The sequence below is a fragment of the Manis pentadactyla genome, chromosome 1 (genome assembly GCF_030020395.1).
Source record: "Manis pentadactyla isolate mManPen7 chromosome 1, mManPen7.hap1, whole genome shotgun sequence".
NCBI classification, from domain to species: Eukaryota; Metazoa; Chordata; class Mammalia; order Pholidota; family Manidae; genus Manis; species Manis pentadactyla.
In genome coordinates, this window is record NC_080019.1 from 83,139,899 (window position 1) to 83,166,987 (window position 27,089).

A 27,089-nucleotide genomic window follows, 5' to 3' on the forward strand; every position below is an offset into this window, starting at 1 on the left:
ATTATTATATACAGCTATAAAAACAAATTAGAATACCAAAGAGTTGAGAATTCATCCTTTATTTCTCATTGTTATTTAAATTCTTATTTAATAAAAATTTAAAAATGATAATTTCAGGTGATGGAAGATGTACTAAAATGAAATCATTATTTAGTTTGGGAACAACCTCAATGTCCATCAACAGGAAAATGAACTATGTAAAGCCATCCTACAAAATCCTCTGCAACTTGGAAAAGGTCTCTAAGACAAATTGCTATATGAAAAAAGCAAGCTGCAACCAAGGAACCCCCAAGCAATCCCCTTTATGTAAAAAAAAAAGCAAGCAAAACGTAACTGTTTCTTTGCATCCTTAAAAGAGCACAGAAAGGTCTGGAAGGAGAAAGCAAACTGATGACAGTGATGGTTTCTGGGGAGAGGAGTATGAATGGATGTCAGGGAGCTATTTGTTTTCTCTATATTTCTGTCGTTTCTTTTTTTCTTTTTCTTCTTTTGTTTTGCAGTGAGAATGTATTCATGTGTTTCATTTGTAGTAATAATAATAAAAATAATGTTATGCTTGCCTTTCCTGGATTATTTTAGTGTAGACTTTATTTAGCTGTAGGCTTGGTGCCAAAATGAGCAATACATAGAAGATCGGCCAGCCAGCCAAGAAGGGGTGGTCCTTGCATGGAGCTTCAGTCAGACCTTTGGGAGATGGCTTGTTGAAATTGGTATTTTAATAAGAGTAACTCAAAGGCAGTGTGTGAGCAGAATTTGGAAACCCTGGAGAGAAGGAAATAGGCTGGGGGGCCTGGTACTCTAAGGGAGTGTCCCTGGGACAAATGGAAATTCAGTCTTGGTGCAAAGGTGAGGGTGGAGCTGTGAGCCAAGTAGTTGTGGCCATCAGTCAGCTAACCAAGTGCAAAGATGTATTTAGCCAATAATGTCATGTTTGGAGGCCAAGGGGGAAACAGGGGACATGGAGGCATGGAGCTCTTAAAACCTTTATTTACCCTGGAGTGTCTCCTGTCCTCTTCTTTATGTGCCACCCCAAATCAGACTCCTGTTGTCCTCGTTCTGAGCTAGCTGTTGAGGTGGGATTGCATATCAGGCTGCTCTCCCAGGGCTGTTTCTTCTTAGATCTCTCCCTTAGTGAGACAAACAACCTTTAGTCCTTGGTGAGAAGTGAAGAAAGGCAAGGGGAGGAGAGAGTCCTGAACACTCTCCCCCTTCTCCCTGCATCCCCAGGTCTGATCTAGGATTCCCCCTGAGTCTCATCCATGAAGGGCCTGATGCAGGATGTGGATCACTGAAAACCAACAAAATTGATATAACCTTGAGGCCTCAAATAATACATTCTTCTCCTTCAACATCAATTTTGTCTGATTAAAAAATCCAATAACAGGCTGTCATTGAGTCTGAGAAAAGCGATGGTAATAAAAGGGAGAACCTGACTCGATAATGGAAAGCAGGTGATTTTAAAAATTGGTTTCTCCAACTCTCTGTGCTATAGCAATTCAGAAAAGGTAGAAAAGCCTCTGCATGTGTCTTTCTCCCCAGCTCTCCTCACTTTCCCTCAGACTCACTCCCCCTGCTGTCTTCTTGGACTTGGTGAGTGGCCCCACTATTGCCCCTACTGACCTGGCTGAGACTTGGGGAGTCATCCTCATTTCTCCCTTCCATGGGCTCAGCCTAATTCTGTCTCCTCAGCATCCCACAACCTGCCCCTCCATGACATTCTTGCCGCCCTGTCTTTTCCAAGGCTTTGCCTAAGTCACGGGGGACTCTGCCCCCTCTCACCAGCCTCCCTCTACCAGCACCATCACTAAAGAACAAATATAAGAAACCCTGGCAAATAAATGGCTGGATACTGTGTAATGAGTAATAACATTTAACCTTAGCCTTCTCATCGCAGTCACCAAGTGTAAGAGCTTACTTTGTACCCTGCCTTGGGTTAGGTCTGCCTAGGTTCTGTGGCTTGCAGAAGATAGAGTTTAGTTCAGATGAATCCAGAGGATCTTACATGGAAATCAGGGTAGGCAGTGCTAGCAGGCCTTGACTGGAAATGGGAACTGGAAAGCTTCCAGGAAGAGGTAACTTGTACTCTCTAATTCTTCCTCATAAAGAGTCTATTTATTTTTCTTCCTCTTTCTACAAAATGGCTCTCACTGTTTCCTGGAGCCCAGGGTCAAAATTTGAGTCTATGGTCCTCTCTATTGCAGCTCCCTACCCTGAAGAGGAGGTACTGCCAGATCTCAGCTTCTAGCCCAGGCAATGCAAACATGGCTGCTAGTTGTCCACTCTTGTAGAGGTTGGAAAGAATTCTGAGAAGGGGAGTTTTGGGCTGGCCAGAAGCTCCAAAAGTAGTCTATTAATGTGTTGTAAGGAAAACCATGACCTCTAGCTTCTCAGCATGTAAGCCTCATTGGGGGAACTGAGTAGTAAGTTGGAGTTACTTCAAAAATAAAATCTTTGATTTTGTGAAAGAACTTGGAGTTTGTGATGGAAGTATTGATCTTAACTTTAAGGAAGCATAAGGCTTTGAGTTTTGGAGAGAATTGTTTTTTCAAATGAGAAGATGAAGGATTATTGGTTCCCAACAGGCATGAGTAAGCACAGTAAAGATTCCTTCCTAGGGCAGATTCAGTTTGGAATGGTGAGGTTGAGATTGGGTTAGTAAAATGGGAACATTCACTGAAGGGATTTAAACACCAAATAAATACGCTTAAGGACAGTGAATCGGGATGGTTAAATGGACACTGAATGTGTTCGAGAATTAGACCCTTCTGCATTTGATTCTGTCCCTTCTTGTAGTTTTATATGATTTAGGCACATTCCTTAACTGCAGAATCTCAGTGTCCTTATCTAGAAAATAGGGCTAATAGTACTGACCTGTAGTGGGCATCTGTAGGCATCATCTGTTGGTTTTGTCTGCACAAGTTCCATTCCCACCCCTGATATATGCTCCTCAGTGTCACTTCAGGGGACCACCTTGTGGTTTGGGTAGGACTGACCCCAACTCCTAGCTCAGGATGGACACATGACCCTGGCCAGGGTTTTCCATACAGCACCTTCCTCAGGGTATTTTACTTATATCTGTTGGAAATTGTTGTGATTCATATGCAGATCTGTGGCATGTGGTATGAATGGTTCCTCCTTACATGGTGCTTTGCGTGCTACATAAGCTGCTCAGCTGTGTACAGTTGCTCTGATCCTGGCCAACTAAAGCAGTCTCCGCCCTGGTCACAGCCCGTGGTCAAGGAAAGGGGGATGAGCCATGCCCAGCCAATGGGAGGTAACTGTACCACAATAAAGAATGTGTCTGAGACTAGTACCCACACAGCAGAGAAGAGAGCTGAGAGATGGAGAGAAGCATAAATGCATCACGTGAGCTCCCTGACCCAGGTATGCCTGAAGCTGTAAGTTACTCCCGTAGAGGAATTTATCAGTTACATTATCTAATAATTGCTGAGATAGACAGCCCTCCATGGCTCCCTTGCAATCCTATACACATTTTGCTGGTTGTACCAAGAACACAAGGCCCTGACCACTCTTTACTGGACCATCTCTCTTAGTTCTGTTTTCAGTGAACAACCTTGAAGGATGAGGTAATGTCTGCCTCCAGGATAAAGAGCAGCTTACTGCTTGCTAGAAAAGTGATGGATTTCTGTGCTCAGTGTTCCTCAGCTGTGATGTGAACCTACTGTGTGCAGAGCATTCATCTGAGCCAGTTCTGTCACCCCAGACTCAGGGTCAAGGCAACCAAACTAAATATGCTGATATTCATACTGCTTAGTGAGCCATGAGTAGTAAAGTCCTTTGTCTCTGATCCAGGAGCATTGTGCTTCTGCCAGCACCCATGAGATAGTAACATGTTGACTTACTTGCTTTTAAGTAGGATAAAATTAAATACCAGGCCTGACCATGATCGTAACCTCATTTTTGTTTCTAAACACAGAAAGAATTGAAATTCTGTCACTTGCAACAGAAAGTTCTAACAAATTATTTCCCTCATCAATTGAGATAATATATGTGAGAACATATATACTGGGCTCCCAAGTACATGCAGTTCTATAATAGATTGTTTTGTTAAACAACTATATTGAGGTTTAATTAAGTAAGAAGCCACACATATTTAGGAGTACATTTGATATGTTTTGACCTGTGTATGCACCATTGAAACTTCACAACTAATGTTACTGGCTGAGATGCTGGTTTTCGCAGGATTGTGTCTCAGAGGCAACAAAGAGTGAAACCAGCAGACAAGAGTTGCAGCAACCAGCAAAGTGTTTAACGAGGAGTAAAAAGGAAAGAAAAAGACTCCTGCAAATGGGAAGGGCTCCAAGGGCAGATGCCGTTAAGGCTGTCAGTGTCTAGGGTTTATAAGCACAAAAACAGAGGAATTCACGTGATTGGTTGGAGTTTGTTGCAGTGGCCAAGCGAGGATCGAAAGAAAAGAAAAGCTTCCTTTTTTTCTCAGGCTGAAGTTTCTCAGATGCCCAGTATGAGGTTTCTTATTTACTGAGAAGCCTTGAACCTAGTTTCCTTCTGCCTATGCCTTACTGGACCTTGAGTTCTATCTGCCTGCATCCTGCTAACACTTGCTTCACTAAGATAATAAACCTAAATATAGGTTATTTTTCCTTTTATCACACTTATTTTTAACACTTTATTCTGGAAATATAAAAACATACACAATATTAGAAAAACAGGATAATAAACTCCCAGGTACCCATCACCCATCATATTGACATTCTGCCATTTTTGTTTCATTTATCTCCCTCTTACTTTTTTGCTGCAGTATTTTAAAGCAACCTGCAGACATACTGTTTTACACGTAAATACTTCAGCACATATCTTTAACAGCTAAGGACTTCTTTCTTTAATATAACCACAATAGCGGTATCCCATCCAAAAAAATTAACAGTAATTTTTAATATCATCTAAAAGGCAATCTCTCATATTCAGTTTTCCCAAATGACTATAAGAAAATCTTCATACAATTAAAATTTTCAAATCCAAATTCAAACAGGGCCCGCAGACTGTGTTTGATTAATATGTTCCTCAAGAATTCTTTGCTCTATAAAAGTTTCTCCTTTTTTTCCCTTACCATTTCTTTGTTGTAGAAACTGAATCCTGCATGTAGAATTTCACAAATTCCAGATTAGCCTATTTTCTTCTTTGATGGAGAGGCGCATTCTTCTTACATATTTCCACAAGGCTGGGAGTTACTTCTAGAGCTGTACTATCCAATCAGCAACCACTAGCCAGATGTGGAGACTGGGCATTTGAAATGTTAATTAGTGAACTGAAGTGTACTGTATGTGTAAAACACATACCAGATTTAAAAAACTTACTATGGAAAAAAAAGAATGAAATATTTCATTAATATTTTAATATTGATTACATATTAAAATGACAATATTTTGGATATATTAGCTAAATAAAATATATGCAAAAATTCATTTCACCTCTTTATTGTTGCTTCTTATAATATGGCTGCCAGAAAATTTAAAATCATATATGTAGCTTGTATTATATTTCTATTGGGCAGTGATGGTCTAGAGGCTTAATTCGATTCAGGTTTGGTGGTTTTCCTTTTTGCCACGAGTACTTCTTAGGTGATGTGGTATAGCTCTTCTTGCATCACATTATCCAGCTGCCCTGCTTTTAATGATGTTAAGATAGAACAGTGGTGGGAAAGGGAAAAGCAGGTCTGAGGGGAGTAGGCCTGGCGCTCATGGTTAAAACCTTGCATCACCAATGTCACAGAATACCAACATTATGCAGGACCACTCTGTGACTGCAATGGAGTAAGAGAAAAACATGACGACTCCATGATCACACCTGAGCGTGTATAAAAAGAACAGTAGCGCGGGAGCGGGTGGGAGCCGTGTGGGCCGAGAAGCGGTAGTTCCGAGACCTCCGGAGAGCGCGGGCTCCCCGTCCGGGCGCCAGGCGTGACGGGCGGGCGCTGGAGAGACGCCTTCCCCCGCGGCGGGGCCAGGGCAGAGGGAGGGAGGCGAGAGCTGGTCCCTGCGGCCGTGCGAGCGCTTCGCGACTGGCGCCTGCGGAGGAGCCACGAGTGCAATGGAAGCACGCTAGGCCGCCGGAGGGGAGCGGCGGTCCCGCGAGGGTCCGGAAGAGGGGTCGCTCCCCTCGAGGCCTGGCGTCAGCTCGGAGGAGCCCTCCGTTAGAGGTGGGCGTGATAAACACTGTATCCACTCCAAAGGAGGAAAGGCTTCCAGACCTGGTAGAGCTCCGGGTATCAGAAGAGGTCTGTCGGATGTATTATACCCATCTTTTCAGTGAGCGGTAACTTGAGGAGAAAAATTTGACTACTCCCAGGTTGCTGCACTAAAATGAACTAGAAAAAGTGGTACCAAAGGAAACCATGGTATTATTTAACTGTAAGTTCTGGAGTGGAAATATATTACGTCTTCTATTAATCACTAAAGATTATTAGTCCATACAAGAAAAAAAGAACAATGTCAAAATCACAAATCTCCTCTCTTCATGGGCTATTATGAGTGGCTCTTGATTCTTTACCAACAACAGCTTTAGCTTCACTTTATTCCCTCTGCTTTTTGGATGAGACTTATTAAAATACCCAGTGGTAGAATCTGCCCAGTTCCTGACAGTATACAATTAAGAGCAAAGCCCAAAGCATTACCAAGCCCAGGTTTTATAAGTCCTCTCTAATACTCTCTTACTGTGACCTCCGTGGCTCCCTTTGCTGTGCATTCTCCCCTGCCACAACAAGACAATAAGCACAGCTTTGTGGACTGCAGGTGAGCTCCTGGGAGATTTTGGATAGAGCCAGTTGACTGTGGTTTTAGGTTGTGTCAATGTGGTTCTTCCACTATCAAGTTTCTTGGGTACCTTATTTTATTATTTTATTTTATTTTATTTTGATATCATTAATGTACAATTACTTGAACAACATTATGATTACTAGACTCCCCCCATCACCAAGTCCCCACCAAATGCCCCATTACGGTAACTGTCCATCAGCATAGTAAGATGCTATAGAATCATTAGTTGTCTTCTCTGTATATACTGCCTTTCCTGTGTCCCCTCCCGGTACGTTATGTGTGCTAATTGTAATGCCCCCTTTCCCCCCTTATCCCTCCCTTCTCACCCATCCTCCCCAGTCCCTTTCCCTTTGGTAACTGTTAGTCCATTCTTGAGTTCTGTGAGTCTGCTGCTGTTTTGTTCCTTCAGTTTTTGCTTTGTTCTTATACTCCACAGATGAGTGAAATCATTTGATACTTGTCTTTCTCTGCCTGGCTTATTTCAGTGAGGATAATATCCTCTAGCTCCATCCATGTTGTTGCAAATGAGGATTTGTTTTCTTCTTATGGCTGAATAATATTCCATTGTGTATATGTGCCACATCTTCTTTATCCATTCATGTACTGATGGACACTTAGGTTGTTTCCATTTCTTGGCTATTGTAAATAGTGCTGCAATAAACATAGGGATGCTTCTGTCTTTTTCAAACTGGGCTGCTGCATTCTTAGGGTAATTCCCTAGAAGTGGAATTGCTGGGTCAAATGCTATTTCTATTTTTAGTTTTTTGAGGAACCTCCACACTGCTTTCCACAATGGTTGAACTAGTTAGTTTACATTTCCACGAGCAGTGTAGGAGGGTTCCTCTTTCTCCACATCCTTGTCAACATTTGTTGTTGTTTGTCTTTTGGATGGTGGCCATATTAACCGGTGTGAGGTGATACTTCATTGTGGTTTTAATTTGCATTTCTCTGATGATTAGGGATGTGGAGCATCTTTTCATGTGCCTGTTGGCCATCTGAATTTCTTCTTTGGAGAACTGCCTGTTCAGCTCCTCTTCCCTATTTTAAATTGGATTATTTGCTTTTTGTTTGTTGAGGTGCATGAGCTCTTTATATAATTAGGGTGTCAACCCCTTATCAGATATGTCATTTATGAATATATTCTCCCATACTGTAGGATATCTTTTTGTTCTACTGATAGTGTCTTTTACTGTACAGAAGCTTTTTAGTCTGATACAGTCCCACTTGTTCATTTTTGCTTTTGTTTCCCTTGCCCAGGGAGATATGTTCATGAAGAAGTTGCTCATGTTTATGTCCAGGAGATTTTTGCTTATGTTTTTTTCTAAGTGTTTTATGGTTTCATGACTTACATTCAGCTCTTTGGTCCATTTTGAGTTTACTTTTGTATATGGGGTTAGACAGTAATCCAGTTTCATTCTCTTACATGTAGTTTACATGTAGCTGTCCAGTTTTGCCAACACCAGCTGTTGAAGAAGCTTCCATTTCCCCATTGTATATCCATGGCTCCTTTATCGTATATTAATTGACCATATATGCTTGGGTTTATATCTGGGCTCTGTATTCTGTTTCACTGGTCTATGGGTCTGTTCTTATGCCAGTACCAAATTGTCTTGATTACTGTGGCTTTGTAGTAGAGCTTGAAGTTGGGAAGCGAGATTCCCCCTGCTTTATTCTTCCTTCTCAGGATTGTTTTGGCTATTCGGGGTCTTTTGTGGTTCCATATGAATTTTAGAACTATTTGTTCCAGTTTGTTAAAGAACGCTGTCAGTATTTTGATAGGGATTACATTGAATCTGTAGATTGCTTTAGGCAGGATGGCCATTTTGACAATATTAATTCTTTCTAGCCAAGAGCATGGGATGAATTTCCATCTGTTAGTGTCCTCTTTAATTTCTCTTAAGAGTGTCTTGTAGTTTTTAGGGTATAGGTCTTTCACTTCCTTGGTAAGGTTTATTCCTAGGTATTTTATCTTTTGGATGCAATTGTGAATGTAATTGTTTTCCTGATTTCTCTTTCTGCTAGTTTATTGTTAGTGTATAGGAATGCAACAGATTTCTGTGTATTAATTTTGTATCCTTCAACTTTGCTGAATTCAGATATTAATTCTAGTAGTTTTGGGGTGGATTCTTTAGGGTTTTTTATGGACAATATCATGTCATCTGCAAACAGGGGCAGTTTGACTTCTTCCTTGCCATTCTAGCTGCCTTTTATTTCTTTGTGTTCTCTGATTGCCTCCAGAACTATGCTGAATAAAAGTGGGGAGAGTGGGCATTCTTGTCTTGTTCCTGATCTTAAAGGAAAAGCTTTCAACTTCTCGCTGTTAAGTATAATGTTGGCTGTGGGTTTGTGATATATGGCCTTTATTATGTTGAAGTACTTGCCCTTTATACCCATTTTTTTGAGAGTTTTATCATGAATGGCTGTTGAATTTTGTCAAATGCCTTTTCAGCATCTATGGAGATGATCATGTGGTTTTTGTCCTTTTTGTTGATGTAGTGGATGATGTTGATGGATTTTCATATGTTGTACCATTCTTGCATCCCTGGGATGAATCCCACTTGATCATGATAGATGATCTTTTTGATGTATTTTTGAATTCGGTTTGCTAATATTTTGTTGTGTATTTTTGCATCTATGGTCATCAGGGATATTGGTTTGTAATTTTCTTTTTTTGTGGTGTCTTTGCCTGGTTTTGGTATTAGAGTGATGTTGGCCTCATAGAATGAGTTTGGGAGTATTCCCTCCTCTTGTACTTTTTGGAAAACCTTAAGGAGGATGGGTATTATGTCTTCACTAAATGTTTGATAAAATTCCACAGTGAAACCATCCGCTCCAGAGGTTTTGTTCTTAGGTAGTTTTTTGATTACCAGTTCAATTTCGTTGCTGGTTATTGGCCTATTCAGATTTTCTGTTTCTTCCTGGGTCAGCCTTGGAAGGTTGTATTTTTCTAGAAAGTTGCCCATTTCTTCTAGATTATCCAGTTTGTTAGCATATAATTTTTCATAGTATTCTCTTATAATTCTTTGTATTTCTATGGTGTCTGTATTGATTTTTCCTTTCTCATTTCTGATTCTGTTTATGTGTGTAGACTCTCTTTTTTTTCTTGATAAGTCTGGCTAGGGGTTTACAGATTTTGTTCATTTTCTCAAAGAATCAGCTCCTGCTTTCATTGATTCTTTCTATTTGATTCTTCTCAATTTTATTTATTTCTGCTTTAATCTTTATTATGTCCCTCCTTCTACTGACTTTGGGCCTCATTTGTTCTTCCTGTTCTAGTTTCATTAATTGTGAGTTTAGACTGTTCATTTGGGATTGTTCTTCTTTCCTGAGGTAGGCTCGTATTGCAATGTATTTCCCTCTTAGCACAGCCTTCGCTGTGTCCCACAGATTTTGTGTTGTTGAGTTATTGTTGTCATTTGTCTCCATATATTGCTTGATCTCTGCTTTTATTTGGTCATTGATCCATTGATTATTTAGGAGCATGTTATTAAGCTTCCATGTGTTTGTGGGCTTTTTCATTTTCTTTGTGTAATTTATTTCTAGTTTCATACCTTTGTGATCTGAGAGGCTGGTTGGTAGAATTTTAATATTTTTGAATTTACTGAGGTTCTTTTTGTGGCCTAGTGTATGATCTATTCTTGAAGATGTTCCATGTGCACTTAAGATGAATGTGTATCCTGTTGCTTTTGGATGGAGTGTTCTGTAGATGTCCGTTAGGTCCATCTACTCTAATACACTGTTCAGTGCATCTGTGCCCTTAACTTATTTTCTGTTTGGTTGATCTGTCTTCTGAGTAAGTGGTGTGTTGAAGTCTCTTGAAATGAATGCATTGCATTCTATTTCCCCTTTTAATTCTGTTAATATTTGTTTCACATATGTAGGTGATCCTGTGTTAGGTGCACAGATATTTATAATAGTTATATCCTCTTGTTGGTCTGACCCTTTTATCATTATGTAATGCCCTTCTTTGTCTCTTGTTACTTGCTTTGTTTTGAAGTCTATTTTGTCTGACACAAGTACTGCAACTCCTGCTTTTATCTCACTATTAGTTGCATGGAATTACTTTTTCCATCCCTTTACTTTCAGTCTGTGTATGTCTTTGGGTTTGAAGTGAGTCTCTTGTAGGCAGCATATAGATGAGTCTTTTTTTTTATCCATTCAGTAACTCTATGTCTTTTGATTGGTGCATTCAGTAACTGAATTGAGGAGGTAATTGCTGAAAACTTCCCCAGTCTGGGGTAGGCGATAATCTCTCAAGCATGGAGGTGCACAAATCTCCCAACATAAGGGACCCAAGAAAGACAACATCAAGACATATAATAATTAAAATGGCAAAGATCAAGGATAAAGGCAGACTTTTAAAAGCTGCCTTTTATCCATTCAGTAACTCTATGTCTTTGATTGGTGATTATCGATCGGTATGTACTTATTGCCATTGTATGCTTTAGATTTGTGGTTGCCAAAGGTTCAGGGGTAATTCCCTTACTATCTAACAGTCTAATTTAACTCACTTCATATGCTATTACAAACACAGCCTAAAGGTTCTTTTTTTTTCTCCTCCTTTTTCTTCCTCCTCCATTCTTTGCATGTTATGAATCATATTCTGTACTCTTTGTCTATCCCTTGGGTGACATCTATTTAGCCTTAGGAACCTCCATCTATAAGAGTCCCTCCAAAATGCACTGTAGAGCTGGTTTGTGGGAGGAAATTCTCTCAGCTTTTGCTTATCTGGAAATTTTTTAATCCCTCCTTCAAATTTAAATTATAACCTTGCCAGGTAGAGTATTCTTAGTTCAAGTCCTTTCTGCTTCATTGCATTAAATATATCATGCCACTCCCTTCTAGCCTGTAAGGTTTCTGTTGAGAAGTCTGATGATGGCCTGATAGGTTTTCCTTTGTATGTGATCTTTTTTCTCTCTCAAGCTGCTTTTAAAAGTCTGCCTTTATCCTTGATCTTTGCCATTTTTTTTTTTTCTCTCTCTCTTTTTTTTTTTTTTTTTTTTTTTTTTAGCCTAATTTTTGTCAGTCTCCAATCTTCTGAGGCATAACAAACAAGTTTTTACATGTAGAACAAATTCTTACATAATGAATAAGTTACATAGTGAACAGTACAAGGGCAGTCATCACAGAAACTTTCGGTTTTGCTCATGCATTATGAACTATAAACAGTCAGTTCAAATATGAATACTCATTTGGTTTTTATACTTGATTTATATGTGGATACCACATTTCTCTCTTTATTATTATTATTTTTAATAAAATGCTGAAGTGGTAGGTAGATACAAGATAAAGGTAGAAAACATAGTTTAGTGTTGTAAGAGAGCACATGTAGATGATCAGGTGTGTGCCTGTAGACTATGTGTTAATCCAAGCTAGACAAGGGCAATAAAACATCCACGTATGCAGAAGATTTCTCTCAGAACGGGGGGGTGAGGTTCTAAGCCTCACCTCTGTTGATCCCCAATTTCTCACCTGATGGCCCCCCTGCGACTGTGCCTGTCTTAGGTTGTTCCTCCCTTGAGGAATCTTACCCGTCTCTGGCTAACCAGTCATCTTCCGGGGCCATACAGGGAAATGTGAAGTTGGTAAGTGAGAGAGAAGCCTTATTGTTTGAAAAAGTTAGCTTTTTACTTCTTTGCATATTTATGCCCTGTGGCTTCTATGCCCAGCATTTGTCTTGAGGTATCTTTACCACTTGGAAGAATTATGATACTCGGTAAATTTGATATGAGGCACGAATTCTATTTAAGGGTTGTAATTAGGAAGGAAGAAGAAAAGCTATAGAAGTAGCAGGCGGAAGAAAACATGGGAAGATTGATTATTTCTTTGATATATCTTCTTGTAGAGTAACTTCAGCATGTATAGGTTTTAAGCTACTACTTAAATTGCACACACACATTAACATAATAGGAGTATAGTTACATAACCAAAGCATATCTGTAATTACCAGCCATCTGCAGTGAAACCAAGAAAACCAGTTAGGCACCTTAGGCATTTGTGAAAACTTATCTATGATATGGTGGATATTGTCCAAATGAACTTGAACAGTCTGAGAGAAATCAGACAAATTAAAACAACCCATTCCTGGGGACTGTTCACATGCCATATGTTCTTTTAACAATAAATAGTTTGTAGTTGTAAGACTTTGGAGCGCTACAATTTGCACTTCTCCAAATTCTTGGTTGAGTTCCAACAGTATAGATCCAGTCCAATTTTGTTGTTTTACTGTATGCACAGGCCAGCTTAGATATCTCCTTCCTCATTCCCATGGCAGGTCCAGGAACTGGTGGGATGAGTGCATCTACAGCTGTAGCAGTGCATGGATCTTTGTTGGGGTTTTTTGATGATCATCTTCTGGCATGAGTCTTCCAGAGGGTGCAGATGTTGGAAGTTCTTTTTCATATCGTATCTTAGTTCATTTTCGGGGTAGCCCAATTAGGCTTTGATCCTCTGTATAAACACAAACAGACCCTTTGCCTACACTTTTATATGCCCTTTATACCCTTGTGTAGAACTCGTTGGAGGTTCCCACACAGGAACTGCCCTTTTTTTTTTTTTTTTTTTTTTTCTATCACTAATCTACACTTACATGACGAATATTATGTTTACTAGGCTCTCCCCTATACCAGGTCTCCCCTATAAACCCCTTTACAGTCACTGTCCATCAGCATAGCAAAATGTTGTAAAATCACTACTTGCCTTCTCTGTGTTGTACAGCCCTCCCTTTTCTCCTACCCCCCCATGCATGTTAGTCTTAATACCCCCCTACTTCTCCCCCCCTTATCCCTCCCTACCCACCCATCCTCCCCAGTCCCTTTCCCTTTGGTACCTGTTAGTCCATTCTTGAGTTCTGTGATTCTGCTGCTGTTTTGTTCCTTCAGTTTTTCCTTTGTTCTTATATTCCACAGATAAGTGAAATCATTTGGTATTTCTCTTTCTCCGCTTGGCTTGTTTCACTGAGCATAATACCCTCCAGCTCCATCCATGTTGCTGCAAATGATTGGATTTGCCCTTTTCTTATAGCTGAGTAGTATTCCATTGTGTATATGTACCACATCTTCTTTATCCATTCATCTATTGATGGACATTTAGGTTGCTTCCAATTCTTGGCTATTGTAAATAGTGCTGCAATAAACATAGGGGTGCATCTGTCTTTCTCAAACTTGATTGCTGCATTCTTAGGGTAAATTCCTAGGAGTGCAATTCCTGGGTCAAATGGTAAGTCTGTTTTGAGCATTTTGATGTACCTCCATACTGCTTTCCACAATGGTTGAACTAACTTACATTCCCACCAGCAGTGTAGGAGGGTTCCCCTTTCTCCACAGCCTCGCCAACATTTGTTGTTGTTTGTCTTTTGGATGGCAGCCATCCTTACTGGTGTGAGGTGATACCTCATTGTAGTTTTAATTTGCATTTCTCTGATAATTAGCGATGTGGAGCACCTTTTCATGTGTCTGTTGGCCATCTGTATTTCTTTTTTGGAGAACTGTCTGTTCAGTTCCTCTGCCCATTTTTTAATTGGGTTATTTGTTTTTTGTTTGTTGAGGCGTGAGAGCTCCTTATATATTCTGGACGTCAAGCCTTTATCGGATGTGTCATTTTCAAATATATTCTCCCATACTGTAGGGATCCTTCTTGTTCTATTGATGGTGTCTTTTGCTGTACAGAAGCTTTTCAGCTTAATATAGTCCCACTTACTCATTTTTGCTGTTGTTTTCCTTGCCCGGGGAGATATGTTCAAGAAGAGGTCACTCATGTTTATGTCTAAGAGGTTTTCGCCTATGTTTTCTTCCAGGAGTTTAATGGTTTCATGGCTTACGTTCAGGTCTTTGATCCATTTTGAGTTTACTTTTGTATATGGGGTCAGACAATGGTCCAGTTTCATTCTCCTACATGTAGCTGTCCAGTTTTGCCAGCACCACCTGTTGAAGAGACTGTCATTTCGCCATTGTATGTCCATGGCTCCTTTATCAAATATTAATTGACCATATATGTCTGGGTTAATGTCTGGATTCTCTAGTCTGTTCCATTGGTCTGTGGCTCTGCTCTTGTGCCAGTACCAAATTGTCTTGATTACTATGGCTTTATAGTAGAGCTTGAAGTTGGGGAGTGAGATCCCCCCTACTTTATTCTTCTTTCTCAGGATTGCTTTGGCTATTCGGGGTCTTTGGTGTTTCCATATGAATTTTTGAATTATTTGTTCCAGTTCATTGAAGAATGTTGCTGGTAGTTTCATAGGGATTGCATCAAATCTGTATATTGCTTTGGGCAGGATGGCCATTTTGACGATATTAATTCTTCCTAGCCACGAGCATGGGATGAGTTTCCATCTGTTAGTGTCCCCTTTAATTTCTCTTAAGAGTGACTTGTAGTTTTCAGAGTATAAGTCTTTCACTTCTTTGGTTAGGTTTATTCCTAGGTATTTTATTTTTTTTGATGCAATTGTGAATGGAGTTGTTTTCCTGATTTCTCTTTCTGTTGGTTCATTGTTAGTATATAGGAAAGCCACAGATTTCTGTGTGTTGATTTTGTATCCTGCAACTTTGCTGTATTCCGATATCAGTTCTAGTAGTTTTGGGGTGGAGTCTTTAGGGTTTTTTATGTACAGTATCATGTCATCTGCAAATAGTGACAGTTTAACTTCTTCTTTACCAATCTGGATTCCTTGTATTTCTTTATTTTGTCTGATTGCCGTGGCTAGGACCTCCAGTACTATGTTAAATAACAGTGGAGAGAGTGGGCATCCCTGTCTAGTTCCCGATCTCAGAGGAAATGCTTTCAGCTTCTCGCTGTTCAATATAATGTTGGCTGTGGGTTTATCATAGATGGCCTTTATTATGTTGAGGTACTTGCCCTCTATTCCCATTTTGCTGAGAGTTTTTAACATGAATGGATGTTGAACTTTGTCAAATGCTTTTTCAGCATCTATTGAGATGATCATGTGGTTTTTGTCTTTCTTTTTGTTGATGTGGTGGATGATGTTGATGGACTTTCGAATGTTGTACCATCCTTGCATCCCTGGAATGAATCCCACTTGGTCATGGTGTATGATCCTTTTGATGTATTTTTGAATTCGGTTTGCTAATATTTTGTTGAGTATTTTTGCATCTACGTTCATCAGGGATATTGGTCTGTAGTTTTCTTTTTTGGTGGGGTCTTTGCCTGGTTTTGCTATTAGGGTGATGTTAGCTTCATAGAATGAGTTTGGGAGTATCCCCTCCTCCTCTATTTTTTGGAAGACTTTAAGGAGAATGGGTATTATGTCTTCCCTGTATGTCTGATAAAATTCCGAGGTAAATCCATCTGGCCCGGGGGTTTTGTTCTTTGGTAGTTTTTTGATTACCTCTTCAATTTCATTGCTGGTAATTGGTCTGTTTAGATTTTCTGTTTCTTCCTGGGTCAATCTTGGAAGATTATATTTTTCTAGGAAGTTGTCCATTTCTCCTAGGTTTCCCAGCTTGTTAGCATATAGGTTTTCATAGTATTCTCCAATAATTCTTTGCATTTCCGTGGGGTCCGTCGTGATTTTTCCTTTCTCGTTTCTGATACTGTTGATTTGTGTTGACTCTCTTTTCTTCTTAATAAGTCTGGCTAGAGGCTTATCTATTTTGTTTATTTTCTCGAAGAACCAGCTCTTGGTTTCATTGATTTTTGCTATTGTTTTATTCTTCTCAATTTTATTTATTTCTTCTCTGATCTTTATTATGTCCCTCCTTCTGCTGACCTTAGGCCTCATCTGTTCTTCTTTTTCCAATTTCGATAATTGTGACATTAGACCATTCATTTGGGATTGCTCTTCCTTTTTTAAATATGCTTGGATTGCTATATACTTTCCTCTTAAGACTGCTTTTGCTGTGTCCCACAGAAGTTGGGGCTTAGTGTTGTTGTTGTCATTTGTTTCCATATATTGCTGGATCTCCATTTTGATTTGGTCATTGATCCATTGATTATTTAGGAGCATGTTGTTAAGCCTCCATGTGTTCGTGAGCCTCTTTGCTTTCTTTGTACAGTTTATTTCTAGTTTAATGCCTTTGTGGTCTGAAAAGTTGGTTGGTAGGATTTCAATCTTTTGGAATTTTCTGAGGCTCTTTTTGTGGCCTAGTATGTGGTCTATTCTGGAGAATGTTCCATGTGCACTTGAGAAGAATGTATATCCCGCTGCTTTTGGATGTAGAGTTCTATAGATGTCTATTAGGTCCATCTGCTCTACTGTGTTTTTCAGTGCTTCCGTGTCCTTACTTATTTTCTGCCCAGTGGATCTATCCTTTGGGGTGAGTGGTGTGTTGAAGTCTCCTAGAATGAATGCATTGCAGTCTATATCCCCCTTTAGTTCTGTTAGTATTTGTTTCACATATGCTGGTGCTCCTGTGTTGGGTGCATATATATTTAGAATGGTTATATCCTCTTGTTTGACTGAGCCCTTTATCATTATGTAGTGTCCTTCTTTATCTCTTGTTACTTTCTTTGTTTTGAAGTCTATTTTGTCTGATATTAGTACTGCAACCCCTGCTTTCTTCTCACTGTTGTTTGCTTGAAATATGTTTTTCCATCCCTTGACTTTTAGTCTGTACATGTCTTTGGGTTTGAGGTGAGTTTCTTGTAAGCAGCATATAGATGGGTCTTGCTTTTTTATCCATTCTGTTACTCTGTGTCTTTTGATTGGTGCATTCAACCCATTAACATTTAGGGTGACTATTGAAAGATATGTACTTATTGCCATTGCAGGCTTTAAATTCGTGGTTACCAAAGGTTCAAGGTTAGCCTCTTTAGTATCTTACTGCCTAACTTAGCTCGCTTATTGAGCTGTTATATACACTGTCTGGAGATTCTTTTCTTCTCTCCCTTCTTGTTCCTCCTCCTCGATTCTTCATATGTTGGGTGTTTTGTGCTGTGCTCCTTCTAGGAGTGCTCCCATCTAGAGCAGTCCCTGTAAGATGTTCTGTAGAGGTGGTTTGTGGAAAGCAAATTCCCTCAGCTTTTGTTTGTCTGGGAATTGTTTAATCCCACCGTCATATTTGAATGATAGTCGTGCTGGATACAGTATCCTTGGTTCAAGGCCCTTCTGTTTCATTGTATTAAATATATCATGCCATTCTCTTCTGGCCTGTAGGGTTTCTGTTGAGAAATCTGACGTTAGCCTGATGGGTTTCCCTTTATAGGTGACCTTTTTCTCTCTAGCTGCCTTTAACACTCTTTCCTTGTCCTTGATCTTTGCCATTTTAATTATTATGTGTCTTGGTGTTGCCCTTCTTGGATCCTTTCTGTTGGGGGTTCTGTGTATTTCCGTGGTCTGTTTGATTACTTCCTCCCCCAGTGTGGGGAAGTTTTCAGCAATTATTTCTTCTAAGATACTTTCCATCTCTTTGCCTCTCTCTTCTTCTTCTGGGACCCCTATAATACGGATATTGCTCCTTTTAGATTGGTCACACAGTTCTCTTAATATTGTTTCATTCCTGGAGATCCTTTTGTCTCTCTCTATGTCAGCTTCCATGCGTTCCTGTTCTCTGATTTCAATTCCATCAATGGCCTCTTGCATTCTATCCATTCTGCTTATAAACCCTTCCAGAGTTTGTTTCATTTCTGCAATCTCCTTTCTGGCATCTGTGATCTCTTTCCGGACTTCATCCCATTTTTCTTGCGTATTTCTCTGCATCTCTGTCAGCATGTTTATGATTCTTATTTTGAATTCTTTGTCAGGAAGACTGGTTAGGTCTGTCTCCTTCTCTGGTGTTGTCTCTGTGATCTTTGTCTGCCTGTAGCTTTGCCTTTTCATGGTGATAGGAATAGTCTGCAGAACTGGGACGAGTGACGGCTGGAAGGACTTCCTTTCTTGTTGGTTTGTGGCCCTCCTCTCCTGGGAGAACAGCGGCCTCTAGTGGCTTGTCCTGCGCAGCTGCGCGCAGACAGGGTTTCTGCTTCCTGCCCGGCTGCTATGGAGTTAATCTCCGCTGTTGCTGTGGGCGTGGCCTGGCTCGGGCAGCTACTCCAAAATGGTGGAGTCGCGTTGGAGCAGGAGCTGCTGGGAGGCTATTTATCTCCGTAAGGGGCCTCCCTGCTCCCTGCAGCCCAGGGGTTAGGGTGCCCAGAGGTCCCGGATTCCCTACCTCTGGATTAAGTGGCCCGCCCTGCCCCTTTAAGGGTTCCAAAAAGCACCCGCCAAAACAAAACAACGACCACAAAAAAAAACAAGAAAAAAAAATTTTTTTAATTAAAAAAAAAAAAAATTTTTTTTTTAAAAAAAAAAAAGGTGGTCGTTCGTTTTTCTTTATTCTCCGGTGCCAGCCTCAGGCCTCTGCTCACCGGTCTTTCTGCCCTGTTTCCCTAATATTGGGGTCCCTGTCCCTTTAAGACTTCCAAACAGCGCTCGCCAAAACAAAGCAGCAAAAAAGCAAAAAAAAAAAAATGGTCGCGCGCTTTTCTTATGTCCTCTGTCGCCCAGCCTCCAGTGCCTGCTCACTGTTCTTGCTGCCCTGTTTTCCCAGTATCGAGGGCCCTACACTCTGGCCCGGATGGCTGGGGCTGGGTGTTCGGCAGCCCTGGGCTCCGTCTCCCTCCCGCTCTGCCTGCTCTTCTCCCGCCGGGAGCTGGGGGGAGGGGCGCTCGGCTCCCGCGGGGCCGGGGCTTGTATCTTACCCCCTTCGCGAGGCGCTGGGTTCTCTCAGGTGTGGATGTGGTCTGGATATTGTCCTGTGTCCTCTGGTCTTTATTCTAGGAAGGGTTGTCTTTGTTATATTTTCATAGATATATGTTGTTTTGGGAGGAGATTTCCGCTGCTCTACTCACGCCGCCATCTTCCGCCCCTCCTCATCTTTGCCATTTTAATTATTATATGTCTTGATGTTGTCTTCCTTGGGTCCCTTATGTTGGGAGATTTGTGTACCTCCATGCTTGAGAGATTATCTCCTACCCCAGATTGGGGAAGTTTTCAGCAATTACCTCCTCAATGACACTTTCTGTCCATTTTTATCTCTCTTCTTCTTCTGGTACCCCTGTAATGTGAATATTGTTCTGTTTGGATTGGTGACACAGTCTCTCAATATTCTTTCATTCTTAGGATTTCTTTTTTCTCTCTGTGCCTCAGCTTTTTTGTATTCCTCTTCTCTAATTTCTATTCTATTTTCTGTCTCTTCTACTACATCTAATCTGCTTTTAAATCCCTCTATTGTATGTTTCATTTCAGATATGGAATTTCTTAATGATTGAATCTCTGACTTAAATTTGTTCCTGAGTTCTTGAATATTTTTCTGTACCTACATAAGCATGTTTATAATTTTTATTTTGAGCTCTCTTTCAGGAAGATTGGTGAGTTCAGTTTCATTTGGTCCTTTTTCTGAGGTTGTGAGATTTTGGTCTGAACCATGTTCTTTTGATGTTTCATATTCCTGTGTGGTGCTCACTAGTGCCCAGAAGCTCCAGTCTCTGGAGCTGCTCAGCCCCTAGAGTGAGGTTGGGTGTCATAGGGGAGCTGAGCGGGTACCTGGGGGGAGGAAAGATCTGTTTCCTGATTACCATCTGTGGTGTCTGTCTCCAGTGTCAGAGCCAGTGGGCCAAGCACACAGGTGTCAGCCTCTCTGCTTTGCGTCTCTAGCTTTTGTAGGCGGGGCCTCCCTCTCGCTGGCCTGATGCCAGCACAGTGACTGCTGGTTTGTGATCCGGTGCCGGCAGGCTAGGAGGAAGGCGCAGCAGGCTGCCTGTCACAGTGGGGGAGGGGGGCCTCGGACCTGAGTAGCCAGCCAGGGGGATGGGGCACCTTAAGGTCCTCAAAGTTCCCAACCAGCTGGGCAGAGTGCACCCAGACAACCTTGTCCAGCTCTCCCCTCCCACCGCAGCAAGCTCCATGCGAACCCCACCCCTTTAACAGCCCCCTTGCTACTAGGAAGCCTCTCAGACCACCTGCCTTTCTTTCCTCTGACACAGAGCCGCCGGGTGTGGATCCTCTCCTCCACAAGCGGCCGGAATCTCAGTCTAGCGGCCGGAATCTCAGTCTCTTAAGCACTCCACCTGTTTGAGTTCCCCAACGTCCAGAGCACCACACAATATAGGTTTCTGCTCCCAAAGCAGATCTCCAGGGCTAGGTTTTCAGCAGTCCCAGGCTTCCACCCACTCCCTGCTCAGTTTCTCTTCCTCCCGCCCGCGAGCTGGGGTGGGGTAAGGGCTCGGGTCCTGCCAGATTAAGGCTTTCGTACCTTACCCTGTTTCGTGAGATCTGCTCTGTTCATTAAGGTCTGTATGCAGTCTGTTTCAGCCTTCTTTCTTGTTGATGTTTTAGGGTTAGTTGTATTAATTAACTATATTTTCATACTATTTGTGATTTTGGCAGGAGTTCTCTATCTCACCTCTCACGCAGCCATCTTGAATCCTCTGTTGGGTAGCTTTTTAAGCATGAGTAGCTTTCAATGCAATTAGATATTTTTGGAATTAGTAGCTATTTGTAACCCTTGTGAAACTGGACTTAACAGTCCAAACAATTATTGAAGACTTGTTACAAATAGACCTAAGCCTATTCTGCTACTATATTAGTTTGCTAAAGCTGCTGTAAAAAGTAACACACAGGGTGACTTAAACAACAGTGTTGCAGTTGGTTCTAGAGGCTAGAAGTCTAAGTCAGGGTACCAGCAGGGCTGGTTCCTTCTGAGAGCTATAAGACAGAAGGTGTTCCTTGCCCAGGCTTCTAGTGGTTTGCTGACAATCTTTGTGTTCCCTGGTTTATAGACACATCACCCTGATCTCTGCCTTCATTTAACATGGATTCTTCCTATGTCTGTATCTGTTTCCAAATGTCCGTTTTTTATAAGGATACCAGTCATATTGGATTAGAGCCCATCCTAATGATTTTATTTTTAACTTGATTACCTCTGTGAAGATCCTGTCTCCAAATAAGGTCACATTCGGAAGTCCCGGGGGGTTAGGACTTCAACATCTGAATTTTTCAAGGATACAATTTGACTCTTAATAGTCATTCACAGCTGTTAGACTCTTTCTGGAAAGTGTCAGTAGCCACCGGTCTCAGAGGTAAGTGACAGTGGATACTTCCTAACAATCTCACTATAAGTAGTTTATATTCAAAGCTGTCTTCAGTGAAATTCTGCACACATATGGACACCCATGTAATAAATATGCATTAGTAAGTAGGCTCGGGTACAGTTCACACAATGTCTTCTGTAATTGTAGCAAGTCCCAGCTCTTCTCTTTAGTTGCTCTAACCACATCTTGTATGAAGGGACACAGATAATTCAGCTAGAGACAGGATTCAGTTACCCATATAGTGGGATCAGCCAACTAGAATTCTCTGAAAGCAGGGCTGGACACAGGGCTATTTCTGATTCTAGACCTGAGTGTCATCCTTATGGAAAAAGGTGAAGGGTTCACCTTGATTGTGAAAAGGTAAGGAGCATCTCTAAAAACATTTTATCTTGAACAGCACCAATTTTACCAATGGTAGTTCATTTATAGTATCCATTATGCTAATAAATGTGTCACTAATTTCACCAAGGAAAGGCTATGAATAGCAATTATTGTAATTAGCAAAGCCTTTGGTGTTGATTGAAGGTAGCTAAGCCTTGTGATATTCCTCTCTGGTATGTGGCATTTTGATTAAATGCTAGCTGTGAATTCTTGATTAGGGCAAGCAATTGTCCCTACAGTGTGCATTGAGACTGACAAACACACACATTTATATCACACCATCTGAGCTGAAGTATTTAAAAATGAACTGTAGACATCATAACCAGGCCACACCATTTTCAGAGTGTGCTTGAGAGGGTGTGTAATAAATGGGTGTATGTTGGGGTGTATAGACCATGGCACCAGGTTTTGTGTGCCCTTTATCAGCTATCTCTGTGAACTTTAGCAAATCATTTAAATTTTCTGGGTTTCAGTTTCTTCATCTATAAAATGAAAGGCTTGGATTGAATAATCTTGTAACTTTCCTTCAGCATTTAAATTTTACAATTCGATTCTAAGAACTAATAATTCAGCAAGTATAAAATAACATAATATAGACTGAATACTTGACTGCTCAGAGGAAATAGTATGAGAGACTGGATTAGTCAAGGAAGACTTTTTCCAGGACACAGGGCAAAACCACTTACTAGTGAGTTATTTCACTTGACAATGTGTGTGTATATGTGTATATAATTTTTAGTTATTTAATTTTACCTGTAAGCCCATTGACCTATGTAGATTAAAATGATTCTTGGTACTCTAAGACTTAAACTTGGGATATTAGATATCCTTTAAGGTGACTTCATTTATTTGTACAATTTGTGGTTGGTAAGGAACAGGGTGTTTTTTTTCAAGCAAGCAAGGGTTTTGCTTCAAACTCAAGAGTCATGTGTCTTATCAGTTAAGTTCTGTACCTCCTCTCATGAGACCTGGAGTGAAATGGATACTTACATTACTAATGTCTAAACAAAGACGCACATGCCTTTCTGGTCAGGAAGCAGAGGGAAGAACATGATGGTTCCATATACCTTGATTAAAGTAGCATTCAAATCCTCACCATTGCCACTGGCACACAATTCAAATGAACCTCACAGGCAATCAGCGGGACTTTGACAGTGTGTGTTTCACAGTGCTCCCTGGACTTCCTGCCCAGGGATGCTAGAGGAGAATGTATCAGCTTCCCTTTGGAATGAAAACACATGCTGGGCAGAAGAGGGGAGGGACAAACTGCAATGTTCACAAGGGCCAGGCAAGGGGAGTCAGCGAGCTGGCTGATATAAGTCAGTAGGATATGATGCGGCATGCCTGGCCCCTTCAAAGACGGAGAGCCACCAACCTGCCCCAGTGCACAATGCCAATGGCCCTGGACATCCAAGGTTGCCAGATATTCCAGCACATGCAGATTTGCTAGATTGTGCAATATTTTGTCTTCCCTGACAGCTAGAAATCCAGATTTTTCTGTGATGACTCTTGAATATTGAATGTTTGTAATGAATACAACCTTTTTAAAGCGTTATAGGCTGAGCAAAACATCTATCTGTGCAACATGGACATTTAGGCTATTGGTTTTTCATGGAAAAAACAAGGATTTTAGACACACCTGGGGACAAGTTTCAGCAAAACCACTTTCTGGCTATGTAGCATTGGGTAGGTATTTAAGATGTCTGAACCTTATTTTTCTCATAAGTGCAAATGAGTGTTTTTGTGTTTTTTTTTTTACCTCCTTGGTAGGGTTAATGGTGACTGTTGAATGAGAGGTCTTTAACAAGGCATGTAAATACAACTGGCATTTAATTGAATAAATGCAGTATTGTGTTAATTCTTTTCAGATACCCTTTGTACCAATCGTTACCAATGGTTGCCCACAAACCCCTTTTGAAAAATTGAGATAAAATTGACATCTAACATTATATTAATTTCAGGCATAATGGTTGATATTTGTATATACCATGAAATGATCTCCACAGTATGTCTAGCTAACATCCATCACCACACATAGTTACAATTTTTTTTCTTGTGATGAGAATTTTTAGATACAAATCCTTAAAAAAATTTTTTTTTGGTGATTTTTTTTCTCTTAGGTTTTTGGCATACCCTCCATCATTCTGCTTACTCTCAAGACTGAGCATAACCAGGGTAGCTTGCCCAGAAGAAATACAGTCTTCCCTTCTTTGATAGCTATGAACTGGCTGCATTTCCAGATGTCAATTCATTGTAAGTATAGTTAGTAATGTCACATTTGAAGGAAGTTATTATATATATATTTAATATAAAAATGTATATACTGTATTAATTATATATAATTAATACAGTATATGTAAATATATATTTATACTTGATCATATAATAATAATTATACTTGTTAGATTAATACACTGCTTCAGAAACTGTAAGCAGCTACCACAGTAGGTCTAAAACACAGGCATTGCCATGGGGCCGTTATTTTAATCCTGCCGTTGGTTATCAAAGACTTTGCTCTCAGCCTCCCTGCCTGCATGTGAATACCCTTACACTTGACTTTCTTAATTTCTTTATTACCCATCAATGTCCTCTATTTAAAGAGCAAAATTTCATGGCACTTTCATCTCTGCACTACGAAATAATTACATTGAGGGCATGTAAACTTAGCTGTTAAATGTGGGACTAGACAGTTTATCGTAACCCCTCCTTTTCAAAATTTTACAGAGCATATTTCAATACTCCCATGTCGTTTGAACTTCAAAACAACTCTATTTCTGTCCTCACGTCATGATGTGAAAAGTGAAATGCAGTAAAGAAACAAGGCTTGCCTATGGCTACAAAGCTCATAAATTCCTTTTTAGGGCAGCCTCCCAGGACTGGAATGTCAGCCTCCTTCCTTGAAATGAGGCGTAAGCTCTTCCATTGGTCACTGTCCTCACCAGTCTGCTCTGTTCAGTTTTGCTGCCTCCTTGATCCCCTAGCCATCTGAGTTTGTGACACCAGCACATAAGTATTCACCTGAATGCTGTGTGGTGGGCATCCAATCCCTACTACATCAAACTCCGTTCAGTGGTAAGAAGCTTGATAATGATGACTGTGGAGAATCAACAGACATCATCACCTATACAGAGACTGGCCAGGGCAATCAGGATAATAGCAAATTCCACAAGAGTGTCATGTTTTAGACTTTTCTGGCTTCTGCTTCCCATGATATTTAAAAATACTCTAGTAGATTTTTTGTGACTTCAGGTGGCCATGGCACCATAGGCATAAATTCCCATTTTCCCAGCATATTCTGTGCTAAAAGCATGATATAAAAAAATCCAGCAAAGAATGTTTCCTCTATTAAGTAATAATTAAAAGGATATGTCTCAGGGGTTCAGGGAATATCATAGCTTCCCTAGGAAATGTCTGTGGAAAGACTTCCCATGGTGGTGTGACAGTAGGTGGTATGGAAAGGAATGCAGCAGCTGTGAAAGTATGCGCAAGTCCCAGATCCCAGGCCTCAGTGAAATATAATGGTCGCCTGGTGGATCTTAACATTTTCAAGCCTGGAAAACTGTGATTCGGGGAGTTGTAAGTGGTTTATGCTTCCTACGGTAGAGCTTGCAATTTGTCTTTGGGGTGATATCAATTAGTGTCATTTGGTGCAAACCAAAGAAGCAGAATTTGGCTGATTTAGCAAAAGGAGTTTATTGGAAGGATATGGGGTAGCTAAGAGAACAGGAATAAAAATGGGTGAGCTACAGAACTAGGAATCAGGTGGCAAGAGCCACCAGACAGTCTCTTGGGGACTGCTTTTTTTAGTGTCACTGACCATTTTCAGCCTCAGAGTCACTCAGCTCAAAGTTTGAATTCTTGGGAAGAATGTTGGATTTTGTAATAGTACTCTAATTCAAGGAAGTGAGTGGAAGGAAATGCATTTTGATTCACAGTCCCACTGTGACTGCCTGCCAAGGGGCTGGATAGTCAAAATCAAATTCTGCTGCTGATTCCAGAGATGGGAGCAATATGCCAGGAAAGCACCTGCCCCAGGGAAGACCTTCTCTCTGTTGCAGGAGGGACAACTTCCCCAGACATATTGGTTATGCAACTCTAACACAAACATCTACTGTTTGATGGCAGGCCTCAACCAGACCTGTGTCAGATACATAGGAAAGAACATCCAATTGTCTAAGATTGTGTCAGATGTCAAGTGACCCGCTTTGTTCAGGGTCACTGCTGTAAGCAGCATGTTCCCTAAACAGGTAAATTGAGTGAGTAATTTTTGTAAGCATTTTTGTAAATGGTAATAAACTCAGCATATTTTCAATATTAATTCACTTATACGAAGGGGAGGAAAAATGAATTCTGATTGTTGAGACCGAGAAGGAGCTGGACATGCAGAGTTCAGCCTCCCCTTTCTCTCTGGAAGTCAATGGCAGGAAGGAAGCCGAAGTGAACCTCGTAGCACATTCTAGTGCAGAGGCTCTTAAAGTACAGTCCTCAGAACACTGGGGATCCCCCAGACCCTCTCAGGGGCTCACCAAGGTCACAAATATTTTCATAACAATGCTGAGATGGTATCTGCCTCTTTTCACTGTGTTGCCATTTGCAGTCGTGGTGCAAACCCGAAGGTGGGTGAAGCTGCTTTGTGCCCTAGCACGCATCAGGGCAGAGAAGAAAACCTGTACCACTGTTCCTAGTGTTCTTTCTTGCCACACACTTGGGGGAAAAGCAAGAAAAAAGAATTTTATTTAAGAACGTCTCTGATGAACATTGTTCATTTAATTACACTAACCACTGAGTACATTTCTGCTGCATTCTGGAATACAGTAGTATCTGAGGAAAAGCACTTGTGCTGTTATTTGAGTTGTGAGCTGAGCTAGATTTTTTCCCACTAGAAATGCC

At 40.8% G+C, this 27,089-nt stretch overlaps 1 long non-coding RNA gene across 1 annotated transcript in view; it reads left to right on the top strand.

Moving 5' to 3' along the window:
- Window positions 1-3,283: 3,283 nt before the first annotated feature.
- Window positions 3,284-27,089, top strand: part of LOC118917992 (uncharacterized) — a 198,349-nt gene continuing 174,543 nt past the window's right edge. The window contains exons 1-2 of the long non-coding RNA XR_008996665.1: window positions 3,284-3,384; window positions 24,320-24,452. This is a non-coding gene — a long non-coding RNA (uncharacterized LOC118917992). The remainder of the gene's footprint in view (window positions 3,385-24,319; window positions 24,453-27,089) is intronic.